This window comes from Canis lupus, chromosome 23 (assembly GCF_011100685.1).
Source record: "Canis lupus familiaris isolate Mischka breed German Shepherd chromosome 23, alternate assembly UU_Cfam_GSD_1.0, whole genome shotgun sequence".
NCBI classification, from domain to species: Eukaryota; Metazoa; Chordata; class Mammalia; order Carnivora; family Canidae; genus Canis; species Canis lupus.
In genome coordinates this window covers 4,805,541-4,820,718 of record NC_049244.1, presented here as the reverse complement: position 1 = coordinate 4,820,718, position 15,178 = coordinate 4,805,541, and the positions used below count along the sequence as shown (strand labels likewise).

The 15,178-nt window shown below is 37.0% G+C and overlaps 1 long non-coding RNA gene across 3 annotated transcripts in view; it reads right to left on the bottom strand.

The window, feature by feature from the left end:
* The window catches only part of LOC102155029, an 85,348-nt gene that overhangs the window by 50,254 nt on the left and 19,916 nt on the right, over positions 1-15,178 (bottom strand). For 2 of the 3 annotated variants that reach the window (XR_005376811.1, XR_005376813.1), the window contains exons 2-3: positions 4,098-4,171; positions 3,344-3,406 (exon numbers count right to left, since the gene is read on the bottom strand). This is a non-coding gene — a long non-coding RNA (uncharacterized LOC102155029). Of the gene's footprint in view, positions 1-3,343; positions 3,407-4,097; positions 4,172-8,905; positions 9,037-15,178 lie in introns of those variants that run through there. The other variant, XR_005376812.1, reaches the window with a different exon arrangement.

Genomic DNA, 15,178 nt, shown 5'->3' with positions numbered 1-15,178 from the left:
CAGTGGTTGAACATCTGCCTATAGTTCAGGTCGTGATCCTGGGATCCTGGGATGGAGTCCCAGATCAGGTTCCCTGCAGGGCCTGTTTCTCCTTCTGCCTATGTCTCTGCCTCTCTCGGTGTGTCTCTCATGAATAAGTAAATAAAATATTTAAGAAACAAAATTTCCATTCTTATTTCCATCATGGTTGTAAAGTTCTTGTTTACTCCAAACTAACATAAATATGTGATTATTTTTCCCATGTATGCTAATACTTTCATTTATTTTACCTTGACATCCTTTGTCTGCTTAAGAGTTATGCTTACAAAAGACTTTGCATCCTCCTTAATTTCATTTTCCTAAGTGTTTTTATTTTTCAGTTTCCCAATAATATTAACAAATATCTATGCTTTATCCTGTTGATTTAAAGCACTTTATTATATATGTAGGATCAGCTGTGGTATAATGGGGAGAGCAGACAATCTTAGCTTGTCTTAGCTAGAATGGTTCTAATGTTTGCCTTTTAAGCATAATGCACATGTTTCAGTCACATATGTTTTCATTACATACAAGAGCTATTCTTCAAGTCCTATTTTACTATAACTTTACATCAGGAATAGTCATTCCTTTTTCTGTTACTGACATAATGGGTTATCATAATACATATTTTTATCAATGAGCCATCATCAAATTCTTGGACTAAACCTACTTATTCATAGTACATAATTTCTTTATTATACTTGATTTCTTGCAGCCATCATGCATTTAGAATTTTACATTTCTAAGAAAGATTGGTCTGCAGTTCTCTACGGTTATGCTAGTTATAAGTAAAAGAATGGGAAACTTGCCTTTTTGTGCTTAAATATTTCAGATGGCACAAAAATTGCGTGTTCTAAAATGGTTTGAAAGAACTCATTCCTCAAACCATATGGGTCTGACATCTTTCCAGAGGTTATTTTTAGATGTTTTTCATAATTTCTTTCAGGTTCTATTCAGTTTTCCATATTTCTCCTACACTCAGTTGTTTTTTATAAAATTATTTTATTTATTTTATAAAATTATTTTTTCATCCACGTATGTATCTGTATTGGCATGTATGGATATTGAATTCTACTTTTTCTGATATTTGTATATAAGCATATATAAATAACTAATTACACTCCCTTGATCATTCTTAATAAAGTATATAGCTATTTCTTTTTATTTCTCTAGTCACCTTTCTGAAAGTTTTGTCCCTTTTATTGGCTTTAATTCAAACGGAAGAAAGAAGAAAGAAAGAAGAAAGAAAGAAAGAAAGAAAGAAAGAAAGAAAGAAAGAAAGAAAGAAAGAAAGAAAGAAGAAAGAAAGAGATCTCCAGTGTTTATCATTTATATTTTTTTTTAAGATTTTATTTATTTATTCATGAGAGACACACAGAAAGAGAGAGGCAGAGACACAGGCAGAGGGAGAAGCAGGCTCCATGCAGGGAGCCCGACATGGGACTCGATCCCAGGTCTCCAGGAGCAGGCCCTGGGCTGAAGGTGGCGCTAAACAGCTGAGCCACCCAGGCTGCCCAATTTATATTATTTTCATACATATTAATTTCTATTCATATTTTCATTCACTCTTCCTTGGATAGGACACAATTCCACATACAACCATAAATAAAGTCCAAGGATATTATTGATTTCTCTACCTTCTGTTACCTACTTAATATTTAAAATATTGCTTCCTGCTATTTGAGTTTTTGACTTCCCTGTTTTTTAATTTGTACATTTTTGTAATTTTATACCTAAAATTTTGATTACATTTTTCTTTGTATTTTACCATTAGCATTTAAACTGTTCCCTTTTGCACCTTTAATATTTTCATGTAATTTTACTTCTCTTGGCATCAACCCTGATTTCTTCTGTTTAAAATCACATGTAAGTACACCTTCATCCCCTCATTTTCAAGTTTTTGTTTTGTTTTGTTTTTAATTGAATTATAGTTGACATGCAATTTAATATTAGTTTCAGATATAGGACTAGTGGTTTGACAATTCTATACATCACACAATGCTCACCATGAAAAGTATAGTTACAATCTGTCACCATACAACTTTATTACAGTGTTCTTGATGACATTTCCTATGCTGAACTTTCCCTCTCTGTGGTTTATTTATTTTATAACTGGAAGTTTGTAACTCTTAATCCTCTTCACCTATTTTGCTCATCTCCCCACCCTCCACTCAGGCAACCACCAGTTTGTTTTCTGTATTTATGAGTCTGTTTCTGTTTGTTTGCTTTACAGGTTCCCCTTATAAGTGAAATTGTATGGTATTATGTCTTTCTCTGACTTACTTCACTTAGCATAATATCCTCTAGCTCCACCTATGTTGTAGAAAATGGCAAGATTTCATTATTTTTTTCATTATTTTTTATATCTGAGCAATATTCCGTTCTCTCTCTCTCTCCCTCTCTCTATTGATAGATGATAGATAGATGATAGATAGATAGATAGATAGATAGATAGATAGATAGATAGATAGATAGATGATAGATAGATAAATAGATATCACATCTTCATTCATTCATTGGCAGACACTTCACTTGCTTCCATGTCTTGGCTATTGTAAATAAACATAGAGGTGTATGTATCTTTTCTAATTAGTGTTTCCATTTTCTTTGAGTAAATACTCAGTAGTGGAAGTACTGAATCATAGGGTATTTCTATTAATTTTTTGAGGAACTTTCAAGTATGAAAGTTCTTCCACAGTGGCTGCACCAATTTACATTCCCACCCACACTGCACAGGGGTTCCTTTTTCTCCACAACCTCACCAATACTTGTTGTTTCTTATCTTTTTTATGTTAGCTATTCTGACAGGTATGCAAGCTTTATTCTTTAATTTTGTTTAGGGGTGCCTACTGATAAATGCATGTTAGCTGGATTTCATGTTACTCTAGTGTTTTTCTCATTTACATAACAAGTAGGTCTAATGTTCCTAACTATCTCTTTCCTTTCTTATCTTGCAAGACAATCTTTAAATGTGGGAAATGCCAATTAAAATGAGAATGGGAAAGCACATACATGTATGTGTGCAGTTGTGTATATGTGTGTATATGTGTGCATTCATGTAACATGTGTTCATCTGAAGCTGAAGAGACCAAAAGATGACCACAACAGACTAACAAAGTCCAGTAAAAAAAACTGAACTGGATCTCAAAATTGCAGCCCCACATAGCAGCTGTAGCCAGAAACCATAAAACATGGTGCACTGTCATATTTCCTCTGATGGCAGAGACATCTGGGCAGCATGGGGAGACAAGCTCAAAAGATTCAGGAGGACAGGTGAAAGCTAATTTAAATAAAAGGATGAAATTGGGACTTAATGACAGGGTACCTCTTCCAGGAACGGCAGAATGTTGCTTTACATCCTTGTCTATATCAGTCTCTATGGTAGTATCTGAGGAAACAATTACAGCTTGCCTGAGTCTTTGAATAATCAAATTTATAGCAGTGCTGTGATATTTCTATCAACTCCTTTCAGAATCTCAGAATAATTTGCCTACATTTAGAGGCTCATGCTGGCTACCTCTCTGGACTGCCTGAGCCCCGTAGTACCCTCCCCTCCAAGTATTCCTCTCACCTGTTCCAAGTGAGCTACCTAATTCATCAGAGGTGGAGACCCAAGAGGGTCTTGGCCCACTGCCTGCACCTTATGACTGGGCTGGATCAATCTTCTGTTTTTAGCAAAAGTGGCAAAGATCATGGCCTACCAAAGAGAAGAGGCAAAATCTGGTTCTCTGGAATGTGTTACTGAAAAATGTTGTTTGGGAATTCACTATTCCATGGAGGAATTTTCTCCCCTTCCTGAGAGAAGGAGGCCAGTTACCCATAACCGTAGAGAGATTAGAAGCTAGAACACACTTGCTCTTTACTCATTTATTCAAAAATAGATCCAAAAGAACTATGATTTTTTTTTCTCCAGCAAAGTTTAAAAATATGTCTCTTTTAAAGGATGACATTTTAATACAGCCTTGGGATATTCACACAGGTTTTTGAAAGTGACTTTAATCCACTGCCCTCATTAGAAATCATTTGCATTTCTTAGGCATCCTCTCTTCTGCTTTTTATGGTCTGTAAGTTGGGCTCACCTGCTCAATCAGCCTGTAGTCATGGGTATCAGGAAGAAAAAATGCTTCAATACATTTCAGATGGAAATGGGCATCTAGGGAGAGAGCATCATGAATAAAGAGCCATCCTCACACACCTGTGGCCTCCTGAGGGCAATTCCTCCCCTGGAGTACACTGTGAACTTCTTGACAGGTGACCTGGCAATCTAAGGGTGGACCCACATTGGCACTGGTCCATCTCACCTGCTTCATGTTCTTGGCAGCCAAAGGGCGTTATCATTCTACTATGGTCCAGCTCCAAAAGGTCCCCAATATACTCTATCAAGAACTATTTTACATACCAGTCTCTTTTTTCTTAATTGTTTATTATATACACAATGCAGTCAATATGAAAACTAAGAAATATGATAAACAAAGACTGAATGAGGCACAGGTGTTCAATGCAGGTCTCATCAAAGCACAATAAAACCAAGCCATTAAAGAGGTTTAGATGCATTACTTTCTCCCTCAGCAGATTTTTATGGCTCCCCTACACCCACATTCACAAAATAGAAAGGAATGAGAAGTCACATGTGTGTTCCCTAATGCTGCCTGGTTAACAGGCCCCGGAGAAAGAAGGGCTTGTGCTTTTCCAGGAAAGTAGCCAAAGAGACACTCTCTTTTGTGCTTTCTCCAGCGAGGTCATGAGTAGCAACTCCATATATTAAAAGTGCAGACAATGACACAGCCAAATGTTTCACACAAAGCCTAATTAGCTGCATGTGTTTGTATTCTCATCCCTCTTCTGAAGTCACACAGAGCCCACTCAGAGCTAGACAAAGCCTTCCTTGCTTCCTTGTACCCCAGCTCCTGGACAATCCTGACATGTAGCTTTGTCTCAGCTTTGAAACATAGAGATCAGTTTGAGGGGCACCTGAGTGGCTCAGTTGGTTAAGCATCCGACTCAAGTCATGATCTCAGGATTCTGAAGTGGAGCCCCATGTCAGGGTCCTTTCTCAGCAGGGAGTCTGTTTGTCTCCCTCTACCTTTGCCCCTCCCTCTGCTTGCAGGTGCTCTCTGTCCCTCTCTCTCTCCTCTCAAATAAATAAGTGCATCTTTAAAAATACATGAAGGGGGTCAATATGACACATAGAGATCGCATGAGAAAGCTGGGCCCCCATAGGAAATACACATAGCCATTTCTCTCATCCATTCTGCCACCTCTGGTTCATTAGAGGACCAGGCCAAAGGGGTCAATAGTACCTCCATCCCCACCTCTGAGGAATGTCAAGAGAGACTGCTGGTTCAGGTGCCTAAGACTTGTAAAAATTTTTCATATGGGTATTTAGCATAGAAACTTCAGGAGAACATTCCTAAATCAGTCAGAGGATTCAAATACTTCAACATCAATGTCCCTGCAATAGGACACTACCAATGTGCACACTTACAATGAACCCATCAATTTCTCCATGTAGCCCATTTCTTCATGTTGGCTAAGGGACGAAGATGGAGCAACATAGGTAGGTCAAATAAAAGTGAACTAGCATTCAGGTAACTAAAACAGCTAATAAGTTTTACTACCCCTCTGGTCTTGAAGGATGGAACATTTCCTTCATACAGAGACCAAGATAGTGAGCATTTATGATCTGGGCCCTCCCCATTGTTAGAGTCCATCACTCAAAATTACCTCTGGAAGGGAACCTCCATGAATGAAATCTTGAGTCACTATAGTCACTAATATTCCTTGTTTCAGGCATGAAAGAGATCACTGTATAAATTTTGCTACTTAGGGGGAAAAAAGCAAAAACTTAGTAGACTCTTCTTTATTGTTACTATGTCAGTAGCAGTATAGCAATGAGTGAGCATTGAAAGTAACGTGAATGCAGGAAAATATAAATAGCCAGAGTCATTTTCAGCCAAGAAACAATCAAACAACAATCTTCTGACATTGTGCAACCCCAGGGCTTCCGGATGTGCCAAGGAGAAGATTGATTGCTTGCCTTTGGGAGGCATTCTTTCCGTTTGAGAAGGATCTGTAGGATAATCATTACACAGTTCTTTGGAGCCTCAAATGGGCTCTCTCTATAGCTTAGTTGTATTTTATATACACAGCTCCTCTGTGAGGGTTAACCAGAAGGTATAAAATGATACTACACATAGCCCTATGCACCTCAGTATTCAGGAAATCAAAATGCTCAGTGTTATAAAAGGCACAGAAAGAAAATGGGAGGCATTTGCAATAGTGTGAATTCAAACTCTAACATTGACACTCTGCTCTTGCCAGCAATTTTTTTAGGTCAAATTTGAATCAAAGAAAATAGCACACTTAAAGTTTGTTTAATGATACTGAGTAATCAGTGTTTCTAGAATGATCCAACAAAATGCTCTGTGTTCTGTGCCACCTGCAGTGCTGCTTGCCATCTTCCCCATGTTGTCTTGAGAAAGAAGTCAGAGACTAAAGGTTGAGTTTCCTTGGAAGGGAAGTTGCATCATGATCCTTAATGACACACACATGCACTCATGCTATTAGAGAAACATATAAAGAGAATTTTAGATGTATAGTGAAAAGTGGAAATATGCCACTTGAAATGTGTTTGCTACTATTTCAACATTCAGGATGGGATACCAAGGTCCAGAAAAAAAAGAGGTCTTATACTAAGGGATACAGACTTAATGCCCTTAGAAATCCAGACTTAAAACCCTTAGAAACTGGAAATAAATTAATAAAATTAGTTAAAAACCCATTCACCAACATGGCTAAAATGAAAAACAGAACTATCACCAAATAAAGATAACATTGTGGGAAAACTGAAACCTTCATAGCATATGCTGCTTGTAGGTGTAACCACTTCTGAAAACTGCTTCACAATAGCTGTAAAGTTGCACACGTGTCTATTCTATGACCCAGCAATCCCACTCATAGGAAAGTATACCAAATAAATATATAAAATGTTCACTAAAAGACATGTACTAGAATGTTTATGACAGCACCATCATTCACAATAGCCCCAACTAGAAACACTTCTCAATCCATCAAACAGAAGTTAATAAATTGTAATATACAGAGGAGTATCATGCTGTATCCATACTACATAAACAACCACATAATGGCAACATGGATAGAATTCATTTATGTACTGTTGAGTACAATAAAGCAAAATAGGCTCTCCACAGGGAGCCTGCTTTTCCCTCTGCCTATGTATCTGCCTCTCTCTGTGTGTCTCTCATGAATAAAATAAATAAAATCTAAAAAAAAGAAAAAAAGAAAAAGAATTACTATCACAAGATCTGAGAAAAGTGAAAAAAATACATGGAGGTAAGCCTTCCATGAGAAGCCACTTTCCATGTAAGAATTTTGCAAATACAGAGAAGACAATGGAGAGCGCTGGCTATGTTCTATTTCTTGATCCAGGTAAGGGATGTATTAGAACTCCTTTTGTGTATTCTGGAATTTTCTATATGTGAGTTGTAGCTCAAAATACAATGGTTAAAATGGAAATATCAAACCAGCATTGCAACAGGAAAACAACAACAAAAAAACAAGAGTTGATTTCAGATTTAGCCAAAGCAATACAAAGTGAGAAAACTGTAGACAAGTAGTTCAAATGTTCTGAAAGAAAAATACTCCACAAGCATACCTTCAAGTAGAAAGTATAAAAGCAATAAATAGACATTCTTTAGTACACAGTAACTTAGAAAATCCAGGGCCTGTGAGCCTCTCTTACAAAAATTATTATAGGATGAATTTCTGGTAGCAAAGACAGCTATACACAAAATGAAAGGAGAAGAGAGTAAAACAAGGACCAATAGTTGGCACTGTATTCATTTATATATAAAACTTAGTCTAAGCAACTTGAGAATTAAAAGATAACTGCCTCCTTTAATTTCACTGTGAATTTATCTCTACTATATTAGAGAAGGATTATGTTTAATATTGTCAGTAAAAATAGCATGTGTTCTATGAACCTAATCTTTTATTTCTGTCTTTCTCTCTCTCTTTCTCCATCTCTGTATCTATCTCTCCATCTATCTATCTATCTATCTATCAAAGGATATCTGAAATTATGTTTGCCAAGTGTTAAAAACAGTTGTTCTTGGTAATGGGGTTTCGGGTCATTATTTTTTCCTTTGTGCATGCTCCATTTTACTGCATTTTTATTTTAAAAAATGAACTTTTATGTTTATTAAAAATAACAATTATTCTTTCAAAAAATAAAAAATAAAGTGGGAACAATATAAACAAAAATAAAGTCTCTACACACAAGTCAGTTAAGAAAGTATGTTTCCCTTAGCAACACTGAAGGATATATTTAAACATAGCATTCGATAAACACATAATTTAGCAATCAACAAAATAACTGACAGTCAGCATGTAAATTATTCATATTTTAATTTTTCAACTGTTTACTCTTTTAAATTTTTATTTCTCCCTTTAAAGCAAACATATTTATTCAGGAGTCTAAAATAAGAAAAGAAGAAAATTTTGTATCAAGCTGGGTTTAAATTACACATTGAAAATTTAGGTTCAACAGAAGAAAGAAGCTTCAGATAAAAAGAAATCAAACCTATCTTAAAATGGTTGCAGTACTATTTACTTTATTAAATTCCACTTCTATAATGCCACTCTAAAGTTATTTCGTCCCCCATATTTCCACTCCTAACAAATGCAGTCTTCTGAAGCAGGCCAGAACTTCTGGTACTTTTGTTCTTTTCTGCATTGTGCATGACATCCAGTCAGGGGTGTCTATCATGACTCTACCTCTGAAAAATCGGGTAGCCTCCAATGCATACATTCCTATTGTCACTAAAGTCAAGTCTGGATTCTCTAGCATCCACACTGGCTGTCTTACCTGGAATCTCAACACATTCATTTTTTTTAGTTCGCTTATGGAATCTACCATGAGAGGGCACAGAGCTGGCCATGTGAATGAATCTCCTGGCATCAGCCGGGCTACAGTCCCACAAGAAGAGTCAGCAAGAGATGTCTATGACACAGTGTGATAGAAGAGCGGAAAGCAATCACCCTCATAGTGGGCATTGTCCAGTCTGGGGAAGCCTGGGGGTGGTGCTCCCCCAAGAGGTGAAATAAACCTGACAGATGATTGCCAAGTACAGAAAAAGGTACTCCAGGAAGAGAGAGTATGACATGTGTGGGGAAATGTCTAACTGTTCACTAAATGAAGAGAGAAGATAGAGGTTGTAGTCGTGGCCCATAGGCCAGAGCAAGACCTGGGCCAGGTTGTGGAGGCATAACAGACTCTAGGCCTGATGGGATTCCACCTGAACAGCACTGCCAGATAACCTTTCCAAAAATGTAACTCTGATTTTTCTCATTCCCTTGCTTAAAATTTGCTAGCAGTTCCTCAATTAAGTATAAGCACCTTCAGAATAAATGACAATTGTTTTCTCATTTTGCAGCAGATTGGTGGATACTGCTCCACAGCCTATGCATATTATTCATTATGATAATGAAAGAGGGTAGGAGAAAATACTTAGGAAAAAATGTGAATTACCGTTGTGACTCCTTCCCATGCCATGTTAAACTCAAAGTCCTAGACTTAAAATTTCTCTCAAGGGAGCATAGGCCCTTATCATTTCTGAATAAGAAAATGAAAGACAACTGAATAAGAAAAAAAACCTCTGAAATATAGACCATTTTTCAAGACATAATGAAGCATCACTTCAAATTATGAAGAATGGTCAAAAGAATGTCGATAAAGCCTTGTAGACATACTGTAACAAACTGGTATGTATTGTACATAATCAAAATAGTGATTTAACTAAGAAAAAGTTTCAGAAGGACAGAAGTGTTTAAAACCACTTTTGTCTTTAGTAGTTAAAGAACCTTCCTGCAACTTTATGTCTTCCATCAATTCTGACAAAGAATCATGCTCTTTTTAGGTATCTATGATGTTTCAAGCACAGCAACTGTACCTGGGGAAAAGGAGAAAGGCTTTAATGTGCCCCATCCCTTCTGGAGCTCCATATAGTCAATCCACAAAAGTTCCACAAATCCTGATTTAATAAAATCAAAATAACTTAGCTGTAGTTCCCTATCCAGTGATCTTTCCATTCACTCATGTGCTGAAGATACAATGATGAACAGAAAACAGTCATAGAATCCAAGGGAGACAGAATGAACCATAACAGAAATCTGATTACAGCTCTAATTAAGATTTGTACAAGGCACTGTGGGATCCACACTGATGCATCCTATATCTATCTGTGGGCATTCTGAAATGCACCCAAGGAAGATAGGAACTGGGCAGGAAGTTGAAGGATGAATGAATTTCTCAGGCAGGCAAGGTCAGAAGGGCACTCAAGACTATGCTCAAGAGTTTGAAAGGCAAAATACAGCCAGCCTTGACCACAGGGTACAAGCACCTGACAAAGGCAGAGAAAATCAAATTATAAACCCCAGGAACATTTTCAGTGTTGCCTTTTGAAATGTTCACTCTGAAAAGACTGCAGAGTATGAACAGTAAGGGAAGAGACTAAAGGCATAGAAGCAGTTAGAAAGTGTCCACATACACCCAGTGAAAAACGATGAGGGTTTGAACTCCTTCTTCCTTGGACCTGGCTTTTTTGGTTCAATTCTCTCTTGGTAGGACTTGTCCATGCAAATGACTAACTTCAAAAGGCATTAAGCCCAAATCATCTGACTCCAAATTTCAATTTTATAATTTCTGGGACCTCTTCTCAGACAACGAGCTCTGGTAGGGCAGCAGGGAGGCTTTGTTCACATCTATGGCTCTGGTAAACATCACATGTGGATTCACATCTAGGGCTGCTAAACTATCTTAAGTCAGTGACTCAGGAACTTCTAAAATCTGATTAAAGCCATGGATCTTTTAACTCAGAAATTATGTAAACACAAATTTTAGTGCCCAGGTTGTGTCCAAGAGTGACTGAGACTTGGGCTTTTACATTTAACTAGATTTGGTAGATATTATAGGGAATAGTATTCTAAGTGCTTCTAAAGATTTAGGGTTTCACCCAGTGAGAAATCATTGATCTGGATATACTTAAAAATAGCTAAATTTTTATTTGAAATACAGATGCCTGCTTTTAATTATTAAGTAAGCTTTGGTTATGTTGCTTCATGAATAAACCATATGTTCTAAAAGGTCTCAAAATTTAGAACTAACTCAATTATTATTATTCAGTGTGGGACACACTGTATTGGATTCAGCATGGCATGAGATTATACAGAGAGTGATTTACTAATCATAACATAAGATTCTATGTTAATGAAGCCATAATAAAAAGCTCATTTATTGAGCCCAATGCTAACTGGTCAGAATGTGGCCGTTGCTGCTTTTCTTCTCTTGTCCAAAGATGAATTCTGACACTTCCTCCATCATTAGTTACAACATTGAGGGTTTTTCAAGCCACCCAACAAGTAGCAGTGACACTTGCCCTGACCCCAGAGGACTATACTCCCATGCAGGTTTCTGTGGACCAGTAAAATATGAAGAAAAGAGATGGGAGTCATAATTACAAGTTTTGCTTATTTGTCCTCTATGGTGTTCATATATCAGCACACACTTCTTGAGTGTCTGTCATAAGTCGGGCAGTGTGGTAGACACAAAGCTACAGCAATAGGAAGAAAGAGGGTGCACTTACAGTGTAGGAGAGGGAAGATACTCCTGTAGCACAAGTCCCAGAGAGATAAGGAAGCATCTTCTGCACATGCTCATCTTGGAAATGCAGACTAGGCATGTCAGTGAAGAACGGATGGATGGAAACTGATGTGCTAGCTCTCCAAACCAAGAATATCAAGTAAACCAAACATATACTTCAAGGCAGTATTCCAGAAGGGAAAGAATCTTAGTGTTGAGGGGTGAATGAGCTAGGTCTGCATAATGCACATGAAAGAGAGGTTATGTTTACATACAAATGTGCCTACATGTAGCAACAAAAATAACAGAGGCTTAAACTAAACAGTTTATTTTTCTTTTATATAAAAGCCCAAGCTGGTAAGAAATTTCTGTTTTTGCAAATCCATCGGTGACCCAGGCTCCTACTATCTTATTGCTCCCACATTCCTAGGATGTTTTGTTCACATAATAAAAGATGGCTTATCATTAAATCCATACTCTAAGCAGCAGCATAGAAGAAGAAAGAAAGGGGAATATACCCCTCACTTCAATGACATATCTCAGAAATGGCACACAACCCATTGTCCAGATCTTAATTACATACACAAACCTAGACACAAGGGAAGTGAGGAAATGTGTCTAATTAAAAATTATTGTAGAAGGGGAGAGAGAAGGATATCACTTACATATTCTTTTAACTCAGCCTCCACATTTAGTGAGGGGAAAGCTATATTCAAGTCAAGATTAAGCCAGTGAAAACTAAACTCTCCAGTTTGAGATGTACAAAATATATTTAGAATGCCAGGCATCAAAATCTCTCATCTTTTGGGCCTAAAAGTAACCCAGGTCACATAAATACTGGGGACAATGCAAAGAGTGAGGCTAAATAAGCATGTGAATTAAGACAAGATTATCCTACAAGATCAAGAGCCAACCATAGAAGAGGGAGGGTGGGGTTGCTGAAGCTGTATAATAAAAGCAATGCCAAGAACAAGGGCAAAAAATCAGCAACATCCCTCAAGGAAGCAGTGGTTGCCCTGGGATCTATCAGGGAAGGCATTCAAGTCTGGAGATCCAGTCAGGGTACTGCTTGAAACTTTGATTAAGGGTCCTTTTATTTATGCATTTATTTCGCGGTGCTACCAACACCTAAATGGTGTGGATGGATAAACTTAGGATTATCAGTAGGAGAAGCCACTGATGGAGAAGAAACCACTTGGAAAGCCTGAATTGTGCTAATGATTCTCCTACATAGCCAGGATGCATACACCAGCTATCCTCATAGAATTTGACTGTCCAAAGTTATATTTAGTCAAAACTATACATGTTTTGCTTCTTAGTAGTTTGCTTCTATATAAAATCATAAGGGGAACACAGTTTGAGAGACTAAGTTTCACATTCTGATTTCCCTTCTGCTGGCACTGCTGCCTCTGGCAAGTTATTTGGGATCTCTGAACTTCAATTTCTTCCTTACATTAAATGTATAAGTTAATTTGGAGAAAATGAATACCTCCTTAGTACTAAATCTTCTCATTCATTTTATACACCTCAGTGAAGTTTTCTTTGCATCACATTTCTTGTTAACTGCATTCCTGGGTATTATATAATTTTGTTACTTTGATGCCAGATATCTTGTTCCTAACTGTATTCAGAAGTATACCAAAAAAGTTGATGATGTCTTTTTTGTATATTTTTGTAACTGGCCACTGTAGGAAACTCCTTTATTAGTTCTAATAACTTTGTAGCTGATTTTCTTGAATTTTTTAGGAAAATGTTACCTGCATTTAATAAATATTTATTGAATGAATGAGTGAACTGAGTTGCCCCTATATTTTCAATGCTTTTCACTAGTCCTATTTAAACCAAATTTCTTCATTCTTTAGAGCACATTTAATTCATATTTCAGTTGTCTTATTAATGTCTCCAAGTAATTTTTCCATAAGAACATATGAACGCTATGTTGTCTCAGTTATTACATATTTGATAATATACTTGTTTTGCCTTTGTCTTAAAACCCAATAAATATTGACCCATTATCTTTGGGTATCTAAAGTTTCAGAGGATGTCTTACTAGACTGTAAGTTCCATGAGGGCATGGATCTACATTGGCTACCTTTCAAGCACAAAGCAGAGTAACTGGAATGTCATAGGCACTTTAATTAGTCAGCTTTTGTTTAGTTCTGCTGCTGTAACAGATAAGTCTAATAGTTCCAAACAATGAAAGTCTATTTCTCAATCACATTATGTGTCAGCTGCAGGCAGGCTGAGGCTCCACTCATAGCTATAGCTCTCCTTACATCTTTTTTATCCCACAATCCAGGTTGATAGAGCAGATCCTATCTGGATATTTTTTCCTCACAGAAAGGAAAGGACAATGGCAGAACTACATATAAATCTTGCTTTTAAATCTTCTACTAAAGTGCAGCACATAACCTCAACTTATATTCCATTACCCAAAGGAAGTTACATGGCCAAGGCTGACATCAAAAGGGAGGTATGCTCCCTCCATAGGCAGGCATGTCAGGTCACATAGAACAAGTAGGAATGTATTAATCTTCTTATAGACAGGACAACAAATTCAGAACAATAACACATCATGGGACTTGACAAATACTTGTTGAATAAATACAATTGTTTTCTTTTTCTCCCTGCCTGGACCCCTACTGGATTTTTTCTTTATTCCTAAAAATTCAGTATATCATTAGACTGTATCTGAAGATGGAGTTTAACAAAAACATTAGATTGTGAATCTAATATCTCTATTCAGTCATCTAGTCTGGTCCTTAGTGAATATTTTATCTCTTATGTTTTTGGTGGAATTTTTTTTGTTTTGTTTTGTTTTCAATCTTAGGGAAATGGACTTCTATCCTTTTCCTTATTTTTGCTTTTACACTCTGCTTTGTTCTTTCTGTTAAGTCTTATTACAAGTATAATTAATATCTTGTGTCTATTCCCCACCTAGCTTATCTCTTCTTACAAACTTTGAATATCTTCACTTTTCTCTGAGCTCTAAGAATATTACTACAATAGCTACCAGACTCCTAGATCTACTTTCTGTGAGGGTCAGCAGTGTTCACTGTTTTATATAATAGATGATCAAAAATAAAGAAATCAGGTGTCAGACTGTATAAGTCATTTTTCAATAAGTTATTGTATTTTTTCCCCTCAAGGTGGAATTAAAATAAAAATCATGTGATTATGTCTCTGTTAACCATTAAGTGCGTTTAGGGTTTTTTTAAGATTTTTATTTATTTATTAATGAGAGACAGAGAGAGAGAGAGAGAGAGAGAGAGAGAGAGAGATGCAGAGACACAGGTAGAGGGAGAAGCAGGCTCCATATAGGGAGCCCAACATGGGACTTGATCCCGGGACTCCAGGATCATGCCCTGGGCGGAAGGCTGCGCTAAACCACTGATCCCCCCGGGGCTGCCCTAGTTTTAAATGTGCAACAAATCACTGAAACCCAGCTAATATATGTTTTTATTTTGATTACAAGTAGGGGCCCTTTAATCCCATTTTGTC